Below are 19,935 nucleotides of genomic sequence, written 5' to 3'. Positions count from 1 at the left end.
CTCCGTAGTTGGTGTCGGTGTCAGCGCAAGATTTTTCAGCGGGGAGACGCAGAGAAAGGAACAGCTGACGGCACAGCAGAGAGTCTGAACTGCTTCATAGGTCAAAGCGCATATGATATCTCTACGCGTTTCATCCGAATGGCCCCTGAAGAAGTCCGGTCATTCGGATAAAACGCGTAGGGATATCATATGCACTTTGACCTGTGAAACAGTTCAGACTCTCTGCTGTGCCGTCAGTTGTTCCTTTCTCTGCGTCTCCCCGCTGAAAAATCTCGCGCTGACACCAACTATGGAGCCAGATGATCCCTCCCTTACCAGTGGAGGATTGAAAGAGCAGGTCCGGGTTGTCAGATCCTGCCCGAGTGCGGAAGCGAGAGACGAGTAAAGCTGAGTAGAGCCAAGCACAGCTGCGTCGTTCCTGAACCCAGAGTGGTTAAACTGCCATTTTTTATTCTGGAGCATGTGAGTGAATTGGAGCTCCCTGCGCTAGTATTGTTTGTCCATTAAAACTGTGTTGCACTATATTTTTCTTTTTTCCTTCCTACATATGCTGCCTACAGCGTTACCTGATTTCCTGTGATATTTCTCCACCTGTGAGAGGAGTTCTTGCGCTTCGTGTCCTCCTCCAGATGTTACCTTGAGGGATTGAGAAATCCCTCACACCAGCTGCATCTCCTCTTGGTGATATTTATTTTTTATATATTTTTTTATATTTTAATATTTATTATGTATTTTTGGGTTTGCACTCACTTTCCTTGCACCACCCAAGAGACAATGGCAGCTCAATAATAGAGGGTAGATGAAATAGGTTTAATCTTCTGGCTTTCTTCAGTATGATATATCTTGCTTTCCCCAGGGCTTCACCTTTCACTTGCACTTACATGTTAACATTGACCGTTCTGCACATATTTCTTGCCCATTCCCTCAGATATAATTATTCCCTTTATAGGTTAATAACTTCTTTACCCCCAAATTTCCAATCTTGCCTGGAGACCATGTTGTGGTATCACTCCCACACTCTACAGGAGATAGGGGCTTACCAGTGTCCACGTGGGGGTTTCTCCTCCTGCACCATGCGAAGTGGGGCCTATGAAGATTCCTCTGTCTCTCCCCGCAGCACACATGCAGGTGCGGGTCTCTTGCTGTCCCCTGCCAGCGGGTGCTGATGGCTCTTCCCCTGCAGCCGGAGCAGCCACTCACCATGGGCCCAGACCTCCCACCCTCCTGAGCAGTAGTAAGTGCCCTCTCACCGCTGCGGTCACAGATCGGGTTCTAAGGGCCTCTGCAGCGCGGTTTTGGCTGCCCACCTAAGCTTCACAGGGTATTCTTATCTTCTTGTTTGTTTTTTGTTTTCCCCCGAAGCTTTCGGGGACGGCTCTGGTCCTTCAGTCTTGCCTCCGTGGGGGTCCCAATCTTGTCCGGGATGCGGTAGGGGCTGTAGAGGGATGCAGAGTCCGGCAGCCCTTCTGCGCATGCGCAGAGTCCAGCGGCCCCTTCTGCGCATGCGCGGAGTCCAGCGGCCCCTTCTGCACATGCGTGGAGTCCGAGGGCCACTTCGGCGCATGCGCGGAGTCCCCTTCTACGCATGCGTCATCATCACCAGGTCATGACACAAATTCCGTTAAGCATTTTCGTTACAAGCAACGAGATTTTTCCCATAAAAACTCTGTAGGTGCCACAAAAGAAGTATCACGTCTAAAGCAGCTACCACCTTCTCATTTTCTTTGTGTATTGTGCTATATGCATTCGGATGGTTTTATTTAAAACATCATGTACACGAAAATATATAAAAGAGAGAAAAAATAGTCAAAATTAAATTAAGTTGTTTAAATAAGCATGTTAAATGCCACTTATGTCCTGCATTGGTGGGACCTTGACTAAATGGATTCATAAGGCATTGTTTGGTTTGGAAATGGATGTTATCCATTCTTTGTCTGTATTATTTGGGGAATTGGTACCATGCCCTTGCTGGAAGGCAGAGAAGTTGGTTGTGACCTCTCATGGCTAGTGGCAATTTTTGGGGTCTTGCAATCAGGCTAATATTTATTGTTTTTTCGTTGAAACTCTGGCCATTTTAATCCAAATTTCCAAATTGTCTCATATGTCTTTATTTAAAGACAGTAATGAATATTTTGAATAACTAATGTTCTAGGGTAATAAGCATTGTATCAGTCATGGTCAGTATGTGGTAGCTGGGCCACAATCCCCTTTGCCACTCAAAAGGTTGAATAAATTGAACTTGCGGCCCTGGCTTGACCTGAACTCTGTATTGGCTGCTTTCCCTGCCTACAGGGTCCCCCTTCCCCCCCACCCCCGTGGACTGGGGTAAGAGGGTTGTGAAGGAACAGACCTCCCACAAGGAATTATTACTTTTGTTTTGTTGCTGTCTTATTTCCTTTTAAATAAATCATTACAATTCATTCAGTTCATGTCACTGCCTCTGAAGCAGATTGACCCTCTTCGAATCTCAGTACCAATTCTCTTTGTGACCTCGGGAAAGTCACTTTATCTCCCTGTGCCACAGGCACCAAAATTGGATTTGGAGCTTTACAGGGTATGGCCTCGTTGTGCCTGCAAAATTCAAAATGCTGCTTAAACTGTCAACACTATATAAGAAAAAATATTATTATTATTTCATTTGAGCTTTGTGCCTCATATATCAAGACCAGTAGTGCAGGCTGTAACAAGAATAGTTCACCATACCAAATAAATCCAAAATGTTCTCAATTAAAGAGTGTTATATGGATAACCTTCTTCTTTAAAAGCTGAAAATGGAAATATCAATATAGTATGATTTTTTTTATAGTCCACTGCGTGCGGTTGCCTCAAAAAACGGTTCTAGCTCAGGGTCCTGTTGACAGGTTGAGAACTACTGAATCCAGGTATTCATTTTTTTCTATAAAGATGCTGCTTTTACTTCACTTTGGTCGAAAGGGGGTTTGCTATGACTCAACTTTCGTGGGTGTAAGGCCTCGGATACAGTGGGCGCGCTCGTGAGATGGAGCGCATGGCGTCGACCGCGCCTGTCGGCCGAGCAATCTGTGGACTGGCATCCACAGCGACGGGGAGGCGTGGAGGAGGCGTGGCATCAAAAGGCTGGTTCGCCCTCATTGGGTGAACCGCTCACGTGACCCGGAGGTCGAGTGACAAAATCAAAATCTTTTGTCGGCTGAAATATCTGCCGCTTCTTCGTGTGCGTGCTCGTGCGCACTATGGCCAGCCCCATAGATCCCCTGCATTTTATTTGCGCCGCGCACCGTCACAAGCGCAGTCGTGCAGAGCATGGACGCGGCCTAAACCACCCAATCCAAACCTATATGCTTTACTCCTCTCTTGATAAAGCACAATGTTTGCCACATGCAGGACAAATAAGTATAGCTAGAGCCTACCCTCTAGTGGACAGATCTCTATCTGCAATCAACTGGAAACAGTAGGGCAGAGGATGAAAATCTTTTTAAACTGCCTCCGTCCCATTGCAAAAGCCTTTGTTTTGCCTTTCAACCCTCCAACCTGTACTCAGTGCACAAGAAAAGATTATCAAGAGTTCGGGGGTGGTGCCCCAAAAAAGATTACATTTGAAACATAAAGGGTTTCATATTGGGATATCGATACAGGAAAACTGCAATTCTTGCTGACACTTTGTCACCCAATCTTTCTGTCTATTTTTAGCTGAAATGTCCTCTCTTTTCTTTTCCTCTTTCTGCAGGTCCCAGAGTGGATCTAACGTCTGTCAGTGAGTCCCCCATGCAAGTCTAATGGGCCCTCCTAGTTGGGAAATACTGCAGAAGGTGATTGTCAAGAGAAAAGTAGGGATGAGGGGTTGCAATGTATCTAAATCACTTACCAAATGACAAAATACGGGTCATTTTACTGTAAATATCTTTAAATGGTTTTTATATCTGCAAAGAATGAAAAATAAGCAAAATATAATTATGTAGGTCACGAGGGCTGAATCAGTGTCAGTGAGTAAAATACTGACTGTTAACAAATATGCTTACTTTAAAGCAGGGGAGCCAGATTCAAATGGTGGCTCCTTATGACTTTGTGCAAGTCACGTCATCTCCCTGTGTCTCAGACACCAAGCATAGACTATGGTGCACAAAATAACAAGCGCATAAAATCTCTTAATGCTGCAGTTCAGTCAATATCCTGCATGCGTGTTTTTTTTTCAGTTCTGTAGTAAGAAAAAATACTTTTAGCATTTTCTGTTTTTAAAAAAACAACTTTGAAAGACCAATTTTCTTGTATTCTATTTTAACAGCCATTTGCTAAGGCACTGCCCCTTCATGTCCTGTCACAAGCCCTGGCACACCCCTTTGTCAGCCCTGCCCTCCCTCTAGCACATGTCAGTGCAGGAGTGCTCATGAATATTCATGAGCTTCCACTGAGTGACAGAAGCAGAAGAAAAACATATGCCAGCTCTAATGATGTCACAAAATTTCGCCGATCAATACATGGAGAACGAATTGACTTGCAGCTATGCAGTTCTTTAGGTAAGTAGAGATTGCCCACATGAAACTATTGAAGTAAAGAAAAAAAAAAAAAAGACAACTGCAGCTTTAAGTGGTATAAAAAAACCATAAAGGTGAAAAAACACTTAAATTGTAATAATCATACAGCCACTGGAAAAGATGCTGTTCCTCCAAACAAGGGTGTCAAATCAGATATATACAACTCCAGAGCGCAATAATTACCCGAATTTATATGTAGCACTGTTTCCCCCACCTTCTGGGAGATTTACTCTGTGGCTACCGTGTAGTGCTGAGGCATACCTGTAGGTTCAGGGGAGCTGAGCTGATCTGCGATGATAAGGAGATCAGGACAGGCTTTTGATGTCATCTGTAGTTCTTTCCTTTGGTGTTCAGCACCTCCAGCTTCAGGGGGCTTTGGTAGTACAAGAGATAGTCCTCTCTGAAGCACATCTTCCATACACACCATTCACTGACTCAATCCAGGCTGGTGTATTATTAACAAAGGGTTTTATTTAGCAGTCACTGCATGATGGTCTTTACAGCGGTGCAAGGGTTCAGATGGTTCCCATCTCTGGATGGTTCTGGGCCCTGATAGTATGGGGTCATCTTCCTAGGTCAGATGTTCCCTCAGCCACAAGGCTGAGGGTAAGCCTTTCAAACTTAGAGGAAGATTCATCAAGCTTTGATGTGAGGTACAGTATGTCACCGGATCCGGCATTAACTGACATTCAAGACAATTAATGCTTGATGGACGCTTGATGAATCTGACCTCTAAAGTGGTGACAAAGCTTTTAAAGGAAGTTGTTTGCCACTAGTGTGTGCATGTGTAATTAAAGTTAGAGATGAATTTGCAGAATAATCAATATTTGATGAGGCCGACAGCTTCATGTTTGTCAAATACACCACAATAACCTTTTTTTTTTTACTGCATTGTCCCTGATCATTTTCTTTTTTCATTCCATATTTCACTTACTACAGTATGGTTCATATTAAACTTTCATGCCAAGCGCTTATTGAAAATTTCTACAATTATACCGTACATGAATGTTCATTTCATGTTGTCAATCTATTAGGTTCATTCAGTTTTTCCCTATTACACACAATATTATGTCATGTCAGATCATGACTGGATGGTATGATGATATATGATATGTTTATCATTATTGGTCTATTTATGTTAATGTGTTTCAATACCTAAAGATGTTTGCAAGTAATTATATAGAAGACAAGCATAGAAACTATGAGCATCTGACTTTGTCCTTGTACGAGTGAACACTGAGGAAAAAAACTGCAGTTAGTGTAGAGAATTTCTTAACATATTTAAACGCAAATACCAACTTGCGTATCCATGTAAGATCAATTACAAACCACCATAAATAGTTTTCATAAGCACCAAGACACGTTATGGAGTGTCGTTTATTTTGGGAATTCTATACAAATAAAAAAATGGCTGATTGTGCACGATATTGTGTTACGGTATTTTTGCAGATTATTTGTCACACTAATTCAATTAATGAAATGGTAGTTGCAGAAAGAAGTGTGATGTTTGGATTTTGAAGTCCATGAAAACATGCGGTCAGCTTTTTGTGTATCCAATTGCTAGAAGTTTTACCATTTTTATTATTAAAAATGAATTTTTGAGAGATGTATAAAGAACGAGTCATAATCTCTGCCCATTTTTAATTTTAGCTTTAAAACGCAGTGTTTTTTCTATTGGCTATTTGATAAGATTATATGATTTTTCTATTATAATCAATAGATGACACTAGTTTTTTCTATTACTTGGTAAAGACGACATTAAAGATTTATGTTAACATGTTGTTGATTTCTGGAGAAGAAGGCGAGTGATGTTTTTAATAGTACAGTACATGCATTTGCTATTTTATTTTTGTATCGGCTATTTGTGTTCAGTACTGTAAATGGTTGATACATGATTGGGTCCAATTTTCCCCCCACAGTTTACAGATGATTTTTGATGTTGTAATATGATAACATAATATCTGAGGTATAGAACATAAAGAGTGGACAGATAGAATACACCCTCTACAAGGGAGCAATGGGGTCGGTGGTCATTTTCAGACCAGCAACATTCAGTAACGTGTTTGTAGAATGATTAATTATCTCATTTAATTTTTTTTTAATTATACATAATTAAAAACATCACTAATGATTATGACTTTAATTTTATCGTTTTTAAAGCTGGATCATGGAATGGAACATTGAATTATAACAGATACGTAAGACAACACAATTCTACTGAAATATGCACTTGTCATTTAACAAAGATTTTCCCATTTTTTTATCAAAAGCGTGACTGAGAAAAGTAAATACCAAATATAATTAACAAAACAGGAATGGGGTAGGCCCGATGAGCTCCTACTGCCAAAGGAAGACAACTGATAATTTACTGGAGGAATAAGGCCACATCTTTTATTGATGATACAACATTGTTAAAAACCCAACTCAGAGTGGCCTGTACCATGTAGAGAACCTCAAGTATTGCTGTGACTCGTCACCCCCTGTTGCTGTTGAACAACTGACACAGTACCGTATCAAGTACCGTTCACCACGCAAGATGCTTCCGAACACTAGCGTGCCGGAGCAGGCTGAACACCAATTACTAACTGGGCAATATGCCCAAACCTCATAGTTATGGGCTTAGTCTGTACCATAAACAACCACTCCACCCAGCTCTGACAAACATATCATAATTCCACTGTTCACATCATTGTTTTTCATCTGAATATTTTTATATGTTCCCATTTACTGTATTATCATTTATTTTTCTGCTTTTGCTTTTTTTTGTAATAAATGAACAGACTTAATACAAAACACGCAAAACAACCATGACCAACAAGGGAGGGTTGGTGGATCCGTTCCACTTAGACCACAAGGTGAGTGGCCCCTCCTTTTCCTCCCGGGCCCTCAATTTCCAATAACACATGCCTCTACCTGACCTAATACTCCTGCAGACACAGACCCCTCCCCACCCTACTCCACTCATGTTTCCCCAGCCTTAGGTGCTGGGAGTGCTATTCTATAATTCATGTTTTGTTCTGAAGTGAGGAAGGAATCTACTAGTTTTAGTTGCAGTGTTAACTTAAGTTATACAAGCATGATGTGTAAAGGTCTTATATATTACCATTAGTTGTAAAACTGGTTTTATATATATATATATATATATATATATATATATATATATATATATATATATATATATATATATATTACATTAATCCAATATAATTATATATTATACAATTATTTATTCTCTCTTCTGTTGCTGTGTAGTTCCAGGTCTATTTCCAGACCAGATGAGAAATGTTATTCTCTTGAGATTGAAAGTCCAGTCACCAAGTGAATGAATATGAAGAATCAGTCCTGGCACCCTAAATAACTCTTTCTACTGCTATTTTATTTTGATTATATCTTGTGTTTTATATTATTTTGCAGAAACCAAGGGGTAGATCCACAAAGTTCCATTAAATCTGTTATTAAATTGTATAATTATTAGAATATCTATATCATTAATATTAATTTATAATATTAGATATATAAAATAATATTCAGGTTTCATGTTATATGGTTTCATTTGTATATTCATTGTTATTATTTTCTTGTATTCATTATACAAGTCTATTATGACTTAGGTTTATATACATTTATAGATTTCATTATACTTTGGTATTATTATATACATTTAGATACATTCAATACTTGTTGCTTTTTGAAGTACACATTGCAACATTCACTGTTTACTTTTTAGCTGGTGGCCTATATCAGCGGTGCGCAAAGAGGGGGGCGGGAGATTTTGCTGGGGGACGTGGGCAGTTGCAGAGGCCCCGTGCTCTTCCCCCAGGCATTTAAATTAAATGCCGGGGGATCGCGTGAGGCCCCTGAAGCTGTTTACTTACCGGGATTCAGCCGGCTGTGTTGCGTCGCCATGACAAAGCCGCGGCGCCATGTGAAGTGACGCCACACGCGTCAAATGATGCTGCGGTCATGTGACATCACATGACCCGCAGTGTCATCTGACGCAGATGTAGGTGGACGGGGGGGTGGGGGCGCGAGAGCCGGTGGGAGAGAAACGGGGGCGCAGCACTAAAAGTTTGCACTGCTCTGGCCTATATAACCTCTTTATTTAGTTGTTAGTGGTCACATTATAACTTGTGGTTTTAATATTATGTGTTATGTCTAGATTTGCACTTTGTTTTTGTGTTTCCTAGCTTCCAAGTGATTCTGTAATATGGTTCACTCAGTCATGGGCTTTTTGCTGTGATAATGAAGGCATTAGCCATATCTATTCATAAACAAGTGTGCATTACCTGACACTCCTCCTATGACTGATCCGATCAGCGATTGGGCACACCTATTTAAAGATCACCTGGATGTGTGACCAGTCACTCTTTGACAAAGTTCCACACCTGGGACGAAACGCGTCAGAGTTACTTGCTATGTGTACAATTGTTAATGCACATACATTTTTTTAATTATTATTGATTGCGCTTGGCTTTTCTAATTACCAACCGGTCAGCAGTGAACCGCCTCTGCAGCAATTTTTTCTGTGATCCGATCCAGGCTGGTACATCTACGGCATCAACACTGTGAGTACCTTCCAGTTGCAAGACACCAACAACTGTGTGGGACACCAGGGTTAGCAGGGGTTGTGGTGCAGAGGTTTGGATATTTGCCGTGGGAAACACTTTAAAGTGAGTTCACCGGCATCTCCGGTATCTCCTCCCGCTATATTCACCCCCCTCCTGTTTGTTAGTCCAGATCACACTAGGAGTCTTTGAAGAATTACTTTATAACCAGCCTGACCGGGTACAGATATATGAAGCTGTCAGGATAGATAGAGTGTATATATATACAGTTATATAGAATACACCCTATACCAGGGAGCAAAGGGGTCGGTGGTAGATAGATAGATAGATAGAGTGTATATATATATATATATACACTCTATCTAGCCTGACAGCTTTAGAGCACTAGTCACGGGGGTTAACCCCTTTTCCTCACTGGTATCAGTATCAGGTATCAAATTATTGTATAACTGTAAAGGGACTGTTGTTGAGGTTATGACAGGAGACGTGTTGGGAAAATAAATATAGGCTTTGATTTCGCCAAAGAGTATCGACAAAAAAACACAGGCTTGTCCTTATCCAAGAGGCAGCAAAAGACAAGGCAGCAATTTAAAGCCCAGGCTTTTCTTAGGCCAACGTCCCAGCATATGAAAGTCTATTTACGTCTATAGATATCTACATAATTATCTGGTGTCCCTAGGAAGCAAGGATAGGCACACATGGTTTGTGCCCCAGCCCCCCTCCCAGACTCCAGCACATCCCACCCATACTTGGCATCTCCGGTTCCTCCTCCCGCTAGATTCACCCCCCTCCTGTTTGTTAGTCCAGATCACACTAGGAGTTTTTGAAGAATTACTTTATAACCATAGAGTAAAGAGTTTTAGTGCGCGCTAGCCGTTAAATGTCTCCTTGGAGATCCCTCTTCAATGCTGCTCCCCGACTCCCGTGATCAGCGGGGCTTGAGAGGACTCACACAGATATAACAAAAATAATGGGTGCGCAGAGAAGAAAGAAAAGAATCACTGAAAGTGCATAAGTAAATTTATATTTTCATATTAAAATAACAAGTACAAAACTTACAATAAAAGTGGGATCATATGGATCCAAGTACTCAGAATGGGTATATCACTCTGCCCTCATAAGATTAGGAAATGCTATAGGCCATGCCTTCCACATTGCAGTAAGGGATCAATCAGTATAAAGTTATCATTTGCCTATTTGAGGACCATATAACTGATCACTACTCACAATAACACTAGTTTCATCAATACTTAAAGAGTCTCAGTATTTAAAAAAGTTAATGTAAAACCTGATTAATCATCTTAGGAACGGTATCTAAACACCCAGCACATATATCCTAAAATTCAACATTAGCAAGCTGCTTCTAGTCTTAAGGTTCACTGATGAATTGTGTTGCCCACTACTTTACCTATTTACCGGTGTCCCTCAAATCATCTTCCTGTCTAAATGTGTTCCAGACTTCTGATATTAGTCATTGCAAACATTTTAGAAATAGTCCCTTTTCAAATATTTAACATCACATTGTGCCCATGAATGTATTTGAAAATGAGACATCCACAAAAGGGTGATAAACTATAGCATGCCTCAGCTCTTATTCATATGAATGGGAGTAAAGACCTTCTAAAGTTTTGCAACAGTTTGTGGATCATGACCTCTATAAATTCTACTGCTAAAATGTTCTATAAATAAAGAGACGTGTTAGAAAATGAGAATAATAATAAATAAGAATGGGAACAAAAAATAAACAGGGGGAGGGACAAAGGAAATTAAATATTCCATCAACAACATTTATCACAGCAGGGTACAATAGATACAGTTAGGATTTAGAATTTAAACTTGTTTTAATCCACAAATGATACGGTCCATTCCAAACTAAAAAATAAACAATTATAATTTAGTGTAAAATATAATGGAAAGGTTCAACGAGCTTATAACAATAGGTGGAGGCTGCCCGTGAGAACTCATCCACCCAAGACAACAGGGAATCCAGAAAGTTTTCTAGTTAATCCAGCTGTCCCAGATTTTGTTGAAGGATTTCATGTTGTGTTTTCTGAAAGCTGTTTCTCCAACAATAATCTGGGGCTGTCTCTTGTTTCCAGGCTGCAGCAAGCATTGCGCTGCTATTAGGAAGTATGAACCGTAATCGGACATTTGGCATCCGTCTCACCGTGACCAAATGAACGCCGGCATTCGACTGCAGACAGAGCCTCTGCTGCAGTCAATCCACGGCTGGAACCTCCGTCACTTCTACAATCAGGTAAGTTTGTGGCTTTAGATGTTAGGGGGTTAACTTTAGGAGTTTTAGCCGCCAGGGTCGGGGTTAACTTTAGGAGTTTTAGCAGTTAGGGTAGAGGGTAAACTTAAGGGGTTTTAGGGTAAGAGTTTAAGGTTTTTAGGGTAGGGAGTAGCATTAGTATTAGGGGTCAACATTAGGGGGTTTTATGGTAAGGATTACGGTTAGGAAATTACCTTAATGGCAAAGTGGCCGTGGCTAATTGTCCCGGCAGCGAGGTGTCCGGCGGTCATTTGGTCACCGTGAAAAGGCTGCAAGAAAATGTCTTAGACTGTGGGAACAACGTTTATTTAAATAGTGAGTCACATTTTTAAAAGGTTTGCTTACCAAAAAGGACATTGGGTCTAGGTTAACTTTGGTGTATAGAACTATCAAATTTTGAATCATAACCCAAAATCTAATAACCTTCGGCTAGACCACCAAATGTAAATCCTCTCACCAGTCTATCTACAGTTGCTCCAACATTTATCTGAGAATTCTGGATATATGATATTTAATTTCTCAGGGGTCAGGTTCCAACTAAACAACGTTATAAGCATTCTCTTTAATGGTAGTACAGATCAATGTCTTGCCCCTCCAATCTCAGCTATAGCCAGTTCTCCAGACATGCGGGCTGCACAATGGGGTTCTCAGTCCCACATGGCTAGATACCTTGGCTATGCTTTATATATGCACTATTACATTTATATAATTATGTTAAAATAGGGTAGCTCCAGGGTCTGGTAGTAGTATAATCTGTGTAGTGAACATCGGTAGCACGCCGGGTTGCTGACAACACAGCCGGACAAAGATCCTATCCAGTTCCCTTCACCCAGTGCGACAGTCGTGGTAAAGAAGATCGGAAGAACCTCCGGACACTGTGGGGATACCTCTGGGCCCTCTTGTTAAACTGTGAGTTCTGTGATTTAAATGCTTTATTGCATACATGCAAGTTTATCACAAAAGACATTAACTATCTCATGCCTAATACTTCTGGAGGCTAGCCCATAACTCGGTCACTCCCCCCTCTCCATGATACATTCTGTGATGCTGTGCAGTTTCTTCATATGTCTCTGAGTGCTGGATTTGTGAACTTTCTTGTTCACTACACAACTATGCAGATTAGTTTCCAGGCTGCTTGAGAACTACAGGACATCGGAGGATTATTGTTTCATTTCTTTACACAATTGGATTGTATGACTTTACCTCTTAATGTATCCTGTTATATGCAGAGGCTGATTGTGACTTACATTGGACTTGTTTATAAGTTTGCACTTTATATTGACATTTTAAGGATTATATATCTATGACATGGATGAAGATCAAATAGTGATGACTGAACATAATACTACATTTGTTCAGGACTGTGGGGATGATTCAGAAAGAATCAAAAGGGCATCTCGTGTTTTTAATGAAGGTGTTGAAACCATTCTATGTGAAACCCCCTCTGATTTAATTGATCAATTTATCAAGTTAGAAAAACTATTATGTCAAGATATTAGAACCTTTTGGGATATCACCACCCTTGAAAATTATTTGAAAGTCAAACGCATACCCAGAGGGTTGCGTATGAAAAAGATGCCTTCTTTTGGTTTTACCAATGATACTTTTGAAAAGAATTGGAAAAAAATCTTAGATGACTGCTCGGTCAAACTTATGGAGCTTATTATACAACTTAAGATTGGAGATAAAGCTGCCCTACCAGTGGAAATCAATAATATGAAATCAGAATTGATCAAGTTTAACTCAATGGAAAAATTTGCACATAATGACAAAATTTTATTGCAAAATATTGAAAATATGGAAAGGGGGATTATTATGAAAAAACAGGATATATTCATAAGAGATAGAACTGACTATGAAAAGAATCAGGTTTACTTTTGGGAGAAACCTGTCCTGTCTAGAGATTATACCAGAAATAGAGTCACCACCCATTCCACACCACGCAAAGGGTCCATTAGTGATGATAGCTCTGAACAGAGATCACATAAGAAATCTATTTTGAAATCTTCACATGCCGATAGGAGGTCCAGCTTTGACACTGACTCATCAGACACTGCCGACAAACCTACAGTGTCCTTTTCCAAGACAGGACAAACTGATAATCAAAATTCTGAAAGAGGTTATTTTGACAGAAGCTATATGTCTAGTGTTCATGATGATAGATCTAGATCAATTCCCTCCACCTCATCTAATATGTTTTCAAAAAACGGAAAATATGCAGACGGGGGGGGTGGGGGTGGGAGGCCTTGGGGGGCGAAGAAGAACCGGGAAGCTCACCGGTTCAGACAACAAGAGGAAGAAATACTTCTAGATCCTACAAAAAGCAATGTCATTAACATTTCTGATACTCCTTTGACTCCTCAACAGACTTTACTTCTCAACAAAGGTCTTAATTTTGCCCCTCGGAAAGACTTTGATTTGTTTTCTACAATAATCGATCTTCAAAAGTTTACAAGAAAGTTGGCACTTAAGAAATAGTTTTCTAAGAAAGATAAAAGAACTGAATGAATTGAGTTTGAGTCAGATAGATCATGATTTTGATGTTGATGTTGTTGCTTCTAATGCTAGGTCCTTTGGTGAAATTGCCTTCAACTCAGATATGGAGAGTCTTTATCAAGAGGGTTGTACAGATAACACAATTGCTCCACCAATTGCTCCACCATTTTTTGGTCACATAGATTCTGGCATGAAAAGAAAATCTATATTTATTCCCAATACCTCCAGGGGTCCATATATCTCCACATTTCAAGAACTAGTTGATAGAGACTTAAGGATTCTAGTTGAGTGATTTTCCTTTTCGGCACCTGTCTTCGATAATCTTAGTAAGTCAGAAAGATTAGACTTAGAGATATTAAAAAAAGGACAATACCATTACCATAAAAAATGCCGACAAAGGTGGAGCAATTGTAATACAATCCTCATCTAAATACAAACAAGAAGCTTTAAGACTTCTGAGTGACACCACCTTCTATCTTAGATTGAAGACAGATCCCACTAAAACTTTTTTCAATGAACTCCAAAATCTGTTAGAATTGGGGGATGTGTTATATGTGCTTAGTAACAAGGAACACTTATTTCTTAATTGTATTCATCCTGTCACACCGATATTTCACCATCTCTCAAAGATCCATAAATCACTTGAGAACCCTCCGGGGCGACCTATCGTCTCTAGTATTGGATCTTTGGGAGATGGTGTCTCTTGGTATGTAGACAGATTCCTCCAACCACTTGTACATTCCTTGCCATCCTTTATTCAGGATACGACGGTGCTTCTAATTGCACTCAGAAAAGTCGTCTGGAGTGACACTTATAGATGGGTCACCATGGATGTCACGTCACTCTATACAATAATTGAACACAAACACGGTTTACAAGCCATGTATCACTATTTATTATTATCCACGTTATCCACAGCACAAATCACTTTCATCACTGATTCAATTTTATTTTTACTTTCTCACAATTATTTTTTATTTGACCCACAATTTTTTCTTCAGAAACGGGGCACGGCAATGGGGACGTCTTTTGCCCCCTCCTATTCCAATATTTTTATGGGATTATGGGAGTCTATTCACATTTATGGGAGCACCAACACTTTCCGTCATAATATTATTTTCTACAGACGCTATATCGATGACCTCATTTTCATCTGGGATGGTGATTTGGACACTTTAAATATGTTTTTTCAGATTTTAAACACCAATGAAGTCAATCTCACATTCACCATGGAAACTGATCCGATTTCTATTCATTTTCTTGACGTGACACTCCATGTTGGCCCTGATAAGACAATCCACTTATTGAGTGCTTCAAGGGTGCCAGCGGTATCCCAGTGCCAGGGGGAGGCAGCTGGGGTACCAGGCACCGCTTGAGCAGGGGAGGTGTGACGGCCGTGAGGATTTGGCCCGGGATTAAAGGGGTTACACCCCAATTGGCCACGCTCTACTCTCACCTGGGAAGCAAGGAGTTAACTGGACTGAGGTCCAGAAATGTGTTTTTACCTTGCTACAATATCCAAATGCTTATTCCCCTGTAAAAAAATGTATTGGTTCTGGGCCAGTGTCTGCCACACACACTGGGGTTTAAGGGGTTAATAAGCTACAGTTTAAGAAAATACAACTGTATTGTGTCTTTTCAGAAAATCTGGACTTCAAAGGGCTTGATTGAAGTTGGGTGTGAAAAGTACACATTTGGGTTTTGGTGCACAGTATGTTAATACCTGTTTGCAGGAAGCTAGAGTGGGTTGTGAGCATTATAACTCACACTTACAAACGCCTCTGCTTCAAGAGGTCTGGGGCATTGAGTGTGTAATCTAAAACTAGGTGACAAATGTCCTCTACCCAGGGGTCCCTGCTTCAAAGGATTTATTGATGGGGCAAGGGGGCTCTACCCAAGGAGAAAATCAGAATGGGTGACCTTATTAAATATAAGAATATTATGAGATGTCCTTGGCTGAACGTGCTAAGAGTTACATAGGTGTATTCGTGGTACTTAGCCCCAACTAATGATTCTAAACACTTGATATCTAACAGATACTAAGAGCCAGATATTAATATCTCTCTTAATTTTAGTACTACATGGTAATATTTAGTCTCATTGGGAGCGTCAGGTGTGACGGAATGTATTAATATGTCTCGCGGGCCAGTAAGTACTACTAAACTGAAGTTATGAAGTTATTTACAGTATATATGGAATTTTGGTTCCGTTGTGAAAACTGCAAACTCCCTCTGTTATGATAATGAGCAGGAAGAACATCTTGCTAGAATTTACATAGCCTGGTGATCAAAGGCTAAAGTGCCTAATTGTTTATGTTGGAGGCAGTAACTAGGAACTATTTGGTTTTTAAGTGTGATATCTTGCAAGTCCAAAATCAGCTTCAAAGAGCTTCAAAAGGACTTTTGCTAGACGGTTCGGCGCCGTGAGTGTAGAAAAGGGTTAAAATTATATATAAGTTAGAGTCAACCCTTACTCAGGGTCTTCATGCAAAGGCTTCATGTCTGAATGTCTTCATGCAAATGTCTTTTCGTGTCTTGGGATGATGAAGATTTGCTGTATGAACTGCCAGTCCAAATGTGACTGGTTCATCATTTCCATCTTTAAGTAAGTGTCTATATTTTGCCTTTTATTTGTATATCTCGTGTGTTCACCTTTATCAAGGAATAAATTATATTTTATCATATCTAAGTCTCGTCCCAGTTCAGACCCAGTTTTATATATATATATATATATATATTATATATATTTTTGTGTAAATTACAGCCTGCCATAAAGTCACTGTGACAGGGGCCCCCTGAGCTGAACCGCATTGATTTCTGGCTCAGAGACCCCCTGCTCACTGTACACGATTATTAAAAATATATTAATGTTGCTTCGTTACCGTAGCACATAGCCGCTAAGGTAAGGAATGATTGTGTATTGATATGTGTGTTTTATTTATACTGTAGATGTGCAGAGGGTCTCCGGAGCTGAACCGCTTTGGTTTCAGGTCCGGGGACCCCCTGCTTCCAGAGATACAGGCCCCTTTAGGGGGTGCCGGTATCCCTCTGCTTTGTTTACATTCCGCGGTCACGTGATCGGGACCTTTAATTGCAGAGGGATACCGGCACCCCATAAAGGGGCCTGTATCTCGGGAAGCAGAGGGTCCCTGGACCTGAAACCAATGCGGTTCAGCTCCGGTGACCCCCTGCACATGTACACTATCAGTAAAAATGTATTTTAAATAATTTTTAATGTGCTGATGTTTGCGCCGAGAGAGCGGCGGATCTCTCTCTGCTGCAAACACATCTCGCCAGGGGACTGGCTTCTCGCCAGTTTCTCGCCAGGCAGCCGTCTCGCCACCGGTTACTAGCCATTATTTCAAATGCTGGTGGCGCATTCATTTGCCAGGGATTCGGCCCTCCCTGCATACAGCGAGGTTAACACGCCAAAACCTGGCGAATTGAAATCCTTGCGAATGCCATTTTTCGGCCCTTTCTGCATAGGCCCCTTAGTAAGGAATTTCTCCAGGCTTTATGTACTGTTTACTGTTATTAGTTTATATCCAGTTTGCATATCATTCATGTGGAACTACCTGGGATTATTATTAATATCCATTTATGTAATAATTATCCATATGTACCTAATCATTTTTGACATTGGGTACATTTGATGTATTATTGAAATTGAGATTGTGGGTTCATTTTTCATCGCTCTATTGAGGATGAATACACTTTGATATTTAGCACAATATTGTTATGTTTTTAATATAAAGATGTATTGGTAGAAACTATCTAGGCCTATGTGCTCCATATGCCAGACTCCTTGATAAAGGACCTACCGGTCCGAAACGCATAGGAGGTGTGTGTATTTGTCCCCGTTGGGGTGATGCTGTCATCAGTCAAGCACTGAAATAAATGGATTTCATTTTTTAACCCACACCTGGCTCCCTGGCTGTGCGCTATTTGCTCTGTGTTTTTGCTGATATTGGACTCCTCTTCATGGCTGGCACGCCACTACTGTTCCCCTGTGACCGTGGGAGTGGGTAAGAGACTTTCTTTTTGACTTCAATAGTTCAGTACTTTGATGTGGATTATAGTTCAAGTGACTCTCAGGTCATTACACCCACTCCTATTGGTTTCACTCTACAAGGGGTAAACAACAAAACTTGAGATGAATTACATGTGATGAAGTTACACTGGGGTTGAGCACCCTATTCCCCTCTTATTCCTGAATATTATCCCGTATTAAACCTTCAAGTAGTTTCCCTACTATTGAAGTCAGGCTTACAGGTCTGTAATTTCCCGGTTGTGATCTAGCTCCCTTTTTAAATATAGGCACCACATCTGCTTTGTGCCAATCTTGTGGTACTGAGCCTGTGGAAATGGAGTCCTTGAATATTAAATATAATGGTTTGGCTATTACTGAGCTTAACTCCTTGAACTCTTGGATGTATGCCATCGGGGCCAGGTGCCTTATTTACTTAATGTTTTTTTATATATATAAAACTGTGCAATGAAATTCAGAGTAAAGCGGGCTGGCTTCCCAGACGGCACTGCGTCCTCGAGGAAGGAACCACTACTGTGGTCTCTGCTTCTGGAACCAGCTTCACGATCTTGGCCTCAGCTGGGGAAGTCTTGCGACGGGACATCCTGTACCTATCTGACTTCTTCACGAGCCGAGATTGTGAGCGTGTCTCTCTCCCCAAGTCGGTGTATGTTTGTGTCTCTCTCTCTCACTCTCTCTCCCTCTCCCCAGGTCTGTGTGTGTTTGTGTGTGTCTCTCTTCCTTTCCCCTGGTCTGTGTTTGTGTCTCTCTCCCTAGGTCTGTGTGTGTACAGTATCTCTCCCCAGGTCTGTGTGTGTCTCTCCCCAGGCCTGTGTGCTTGTGCCTCTCTCTCTCCGAGGTGTGAGTGTGTGTTTGTGTCTCTATCGCTCTCCCCAGGTCTGTGTGTGTGTTTGTATGTGTCTCTCTCTCTCTCTCTCTCCCCAGGTCTGTGTGTGTGTTTGTGTGTCTCTCTTACCCCAGGTCTGTGTGTGTTTGCGTGTGTGTCTCTCCCCAGGTCTGTGTGTGTGTTTGTGTGTCTCTATCTCTCTCCCCAGGTCTGTGTGTCTGTTTGTATGTCTCTCTCTCTCTCTCTCTCTCTTCCCAGGCCTGTATGTGTGTGTTTCTGTCTCCACAGGTCTTTGCGTGTGTCTCTCCCCAGGTCTGTGTGTGTGTTTGTGTGTCTCTTTCTCTCTCCCCTGGTCTGTGCGTGTGTGTCTCTCTCTTCCTCTTCCCTGGTCTGTGCTTGTGTGTTTGTATCTCTCCCCCTCTCCCTAGGTCTGGGTGTCTCTCTCCTAGCATTGTGTCTCTCTCCAGCATTCTTGTCTCTCTCCCAGCATTCTTGATTCTCTCCCAGCATTCTTGTCTCTCTCCCAGCATTCTTGTCTCTCTCCCAGCATTCTTGTCTCTCTCCCAGCATTCTGTCTCTCCAGACACTACCTGTCACTGGAGCAGAGGGGAGACCATCTTTGACCCTGGTAGCAGGTAAAAGTACTCACTGACTTGTGGATCTTACTGAAAGGGCTCCTCTGCTGCTAACCCATCCCCCACCCTCCTCTGCTGCTAACCCCGCCCACACCCTCCGCTGCTGCTAACCCCTCCCCCACCCTCCTCTGCTGCTAACCCCTCCCCCACCCTCCTCTGCTGTTAACTCCGCCCACACCCTCCTCTGCTGCTAACCCCGCCCACACCCTCCTCTGCTGCTAACTCCGCCCACACCCTCCTCTGCTGCTAACCCCGCCCCACCCTCCTCTGCTAGTCCAATCATCTGTTCTGCTTTCCTCCCCTCCAGCATTCTTTGCTCTGTCTAAACTAGGACACTCAACAAAAACCGGGCCATTTCGCGGTATGTCGACCCACCGGGACACATCATAAAAAACGGAATGTCTGGTAATCGTAACTAAAGTGGAGCATTTTCTACAACTTCTTAAGAAGTGCTGTTCATCCACATTTGCAAGACAATTTTTTTTTAAAAAGCTGTATGTGCTGTGCACGCGCATAGTAAGTGAAACTTCTTTGTGTGTTGTCAGCAACATATAAAGTAACAATAATATTATTACTGCTT

The 19,935-nt window shown here is 41.4% G+C and overlaps 1 long non-coding RNA gene across 1 annotated transcript in view; it reads left to right on the top strand.

Moving 5' to 3' along the window:
- The window catches only part of LOC142469585 (uncharacterized), a 32,310-nt gene extending 24,918 nt beyond the window's left edge, over positions 1 to 7,392 (top strand). Inside the window, exons 2-4 of the long non-coding RNA XR_012789064.1 lie at positions 3,707 to 3,788; positions 4,262 to 4,493; positions 7,292 to 7,392. This is a non-coding gene — a long non-coding RNA (uncharacterized LOC142469585). The remainder of the gene's footprint in view (positions 1 to 3,706; positions 3,789 to 4,261; positions 4,494 to 7,291) is intronic.
- The last annotated feature ends 12,543 nt before the right edge of the window (positions 7,393 to 19,935 follow it).

This window comes from Ascaphus truei, chromosome 1 (assembly GCF_040206685.1).
Source record: "Ascaphus truei isolate aAscTru1 chromosome 1, aAscTru1.hap1, whole genome shotgun sequence".
NCBI lineage: Eukaryota > Metazoa > Chordata > Amphibia > Anura > Ascaphidae > Ascaphus > Ascaphus truei.
Note: the sequence above shows the minus strand (reverse complement) of the source record. Positions and strands in the feature narration are given on the sequence as shown.